Here is a 4,132-nt window from a genome sequence, read left to right as displayed (position 1 = left end):
TTATTTGGCTGAACCAAAAATTATGAAAATTTTATGGTATGAAGATATGTGAGTCTAGTTTCAGGTAAAATTAACGGATCTTAATTTGAAGCTCTGTAGCTCCGGATAAAAATAATTTAGTGACTCTGACTCGGATAAACAGCTTTGAATATACATGTTAGTGAATATTGAAATTATGGTTAATGTTGTTTAAGTGTGTTATACACATTAAGGATGTGGAATGGAGAGGAGGAGGAAAATTGGGAAATATATGAATGATTCGTGTATAAATGGTCATATGTTTGATTATAACTCATAAACGATGAAATATGAATGATGCTTATTTTTGTGCATTATTGGTCATGGTTTAAGCTCATGTGTGAAAATAAAGTTTCATAGTATGTGTGTATGGTATATTCAGTATATGATTTGGCATGAAATAATACCATGAATGGTTTATGAATTAACACATGTTGGTAAGCCTGATATATGAATAAATGATCAAATTGAGCGGAACGCCGGATTTGAGTACTTCTGATCAAGTGACAAAGTGATAAGTGGTAGCTTTAGCTACACTTATCTGATCAAGTGACAAGTGGAAAGTGATAAGTAATAGCTTCGGCTATACTTATCTGATCAAGTGACAAGTGGAAAGTGATAAGTAATAGCTTCGGCTATACTTATCTGATCAAGTGACAAAGTGATAAGTGGTAGCTTTAGCTATACTTATCTGATCAAGTGACAAGTGGAAAGTGATAAGTAATAGCTTCGGCTATACTTATCTGATCAAGTGACAAAGTGATAAGTGATAGCTTCGGCTACACTTATCTGATCAAGTGACAAGTGAAAAGTGATAAGTGATAGCTTTAGCTACACTTATCTGATCAAGAGACAAAGTGATAAGTGGCTACACTTATCTGATCAAGAAACAAAGTGATAGGTGGCTACACTTATCTGATCAGGGACAAGTGATAAGTGATCATACGTAAGACCATAGTTATACTATGGCAAAGTGAAAGTGAAGTACTCAATTTTCCGTGACCGTTCCCTAATTTGATTAAGGATGGTAAGTGACAAATGGGCCCAAAAGAATTAAAGTAAATGGATAAGTGGTAGTGTATTTATATCAGGACGATATTGTTATTCAAACTAAAGTGATATTTTCATTGCTAAATTGAGAATTTCATAAATGTGTTATTGAATGGTATAATCAATAAACATTGAGTTAAATGGTAAATACGTATTAGTTTTGAATTTGATGTCATTGAATTGCACGTGAATTAAATGGAAATTGCTAGTGATATGATTTAAATTATGAGCATGAGAAATTGCGAATTGAATGAAATGGAAATGAAGCATTAAATTGCATAGTATGTATCGGGTCTCGCAGGCCCTAATTATTATGATTATAATATTTTGAGGATATATTGGGAAAAGTTATAGAAACATGTTAATTATTTTGAAAGTTTTAATTTTGATGAAATTTTATAACTCGGTTAAATACGTTTACAAGTGTATGTGTTTTGGTAATGCCTCGTACCCTATTCCGGTGTTGGATACGGGTAAGGGGTGTTACAGTAAACCTCTCTTTTGCTTTCTTTTTTTTGTTTTTGAGATAGATTTCAAAATAAAAAGAAAATAGAGGCGTAAAAATGAAAACAGGGAGCAACCTTTGCAGAATATTCAACTTCTTTGTATTTGATTCCTCTTTTTTTGTGTAATCTGTTCGTAGTCTCCCTTTTACAATCGAAAATCAAAGGCTTTATAGCCGAATAACTAAAGAAAACAACAATTTTTGTCCTCTGCTTTTGTATTGGCTTGTTGTTGCTTTTGTTTGTTTTCTTTTGCAGGTACGGAGCACGGGGCTGTGCGTTGGCGCTCGGGTATGGGTCTAGGTTGGAGTACGGAGACGCGTGTGCGTGGCTGCTGGAGGGTACGGAGGCCAGGGCCGGGGTTTGGCTGCGGCGCGAGAGAGAGAACCCTAGGGTTCCGTTTGTTCTAAAAATTTTTGGGCCATTTGGGCCGGTGTACTTTTGGGGTTGGGTCTAGGTTTAATATTATTTTGGGCTTGGTTTTTTTGTAATTGGACTGTAATGGACTGTGGTTTTTTATTTGTTTATTTTATTTTATATTTTGTTTTGGTTTTCTTGTGTTTGCTGGGGTTTGACATACATAAATTTGTCGACAATTGTCAAGATTTATTCGAAACAGTATTTAAAATTCTTATTTGATAATTATATAATGGGTTCAACAAATTTATTAATAGTTGAATAATGAAATAATTTAATTCACTATTAATTCCATTGAAATTGCTTCATCAATTTAGTATTAAAACCACGCTAAAAAAGTCAATACATTTGGCTCAGCAATTCATGCATGAGCGAGTTCAAATCTTCTTTCTCTAAATTTAAAATAAACAAACGATTAATTAATCACAAACTAGTTCTCAAAAAATTGAAATAAAGTAGAAATTAAAGTCAATGGCTCTCCGAATATAGCCGAAATAAAGTAGACATGCTTCTTTCAGACATGCCACATGGTAGCAAAGCTTACCATCCAAGGAAACATACGACAAACCCGATCTCTTCTTGCTTTGGCATTTCAGGCATCTCGATTTGATCTCTTTGCGAAGGTAGATTTCGGTATTGGAATCCGGAAGGGAGAAGACCGGAGGAAGGCTCGCGCAATGGGGATGTAAATCGTGATCTTCACGGGTGCATTGGTACAAGAATCCTTGTATATCCGAGGCACAAATGTCGCAAACTCTGGTGGTTGATCCTAAAGGATTTTCTTTGTGAAATTGGAAGTTGCATTTTGGGAAAAATTGTTGAAATGGAGGTGAGGGACGACGAATTGCACATTGTTCGTGAAGAATGTAATTGCATTTCTTATGGGGACATTGGTAGCAAACCCCAAATCCGAGCTCTTTGCACCCATCGCAAATGAAAGGAACTTGGCTCTTTTTCCACACAAGCTCATGTTGTGGGTGACCATCAATAACGTGTATCTTTAGTAGTGTTGGCATCTCTTCAAATTGGATTTTCTGCAAACACAGATTGAATTGAACTGATTACTTTTATGTTCATCAACAATCTTATTTTGGTGAATATTCATATCAACATTCAAGTCTAAATCAAATAATATATCTAAATAACTATAATAAGAATCAATTGTCATTCTAATATATATTTCAGATCTAGATTAAAATAAATCTCAACAAGTCCCTTACATAGTGATATTTAAATTAAAATAAATTTAGAGATCGAATCACACGAGGCTTACTTTGGAAGCTTATGACCTCAATCGAAATTAATATTAGCATGCATTAGGCTATTGAATTTTTTTTATAGGATGACTATTTTTACTCATAATTTCTTTCCAACTCTTAAATTAGAAGAAAAACATGATTAAACACATTCAAATCCATATTCCCTGATTGCTACAATAACAACGGTGCAACTAAGCTAAAGCTAAATGGAAGAAATATATGAATATAATACTATATATGTTTTAATGTGGTATAAATTACACCAAAATTCGAAACGAAAAGGGATAAATAATTATAACTTCAATTAATCATTTATTGAGCATCCGGAAAAGGAAAAAAAAAGTAGGGTATAATCAACAACTTTACCTTAAATATAAATGGAAACAAACCTTGAAAGAACCGAGGAATAAAAAGGATGGAATTGATGCTCTGAATGGGCTGGGGGGAGAGGGGAATTATGCTAAGAAAGATTTGCAAATAATACTATATATTTATAGAACAAAAAGCACCGCGTGACTTGTTTCCAAATAACTCCCAAAGTTGTTTCATTGGTTATTTCTTCCCCACCTCTACGTATTTTCTTTCCTTTCCTTTTCGTATTGATTTTAAGAACCAAACATGAACAAACATAATTAATTAGAAATTTCAGGTCTTTTTTGCTTAATGATTCTAAGAAAGATAACAAGAAGTTTAAACTACAGGACAATATATCAATGTTGAGACCCCTTTGTCCCACAAAAACAGTTTATGTTTTCAGCCATGGGAGATACAAAGACGCGCAATCTTTTTCCATTTTTTCTTAGTGAAAAATTTATAGATAATGAAACAAAGTGTAAATTCTTCAATTAGCCACTCAATTTTAATAAATTTTGATTTTGGTCACCA

Source organism: Gossypium hirsutum, chromosome A10 (assembly GCF_007990345.1).
Source record: "Gossypium hirsutum isolate 1008001.06 chromosome A10, Gossypium_hirsutum_v2.1, whole genome shotgun sequence".
Lineage (NCBI taxonomy): Eukaryota > Viridiplantae > Streptophyta > Magnoliopsida > Malvales > Malvaceae > Gossypium > Gossypium hirsutum.
Note: the sequence above shows the minus strand (reverse complement) of the source record.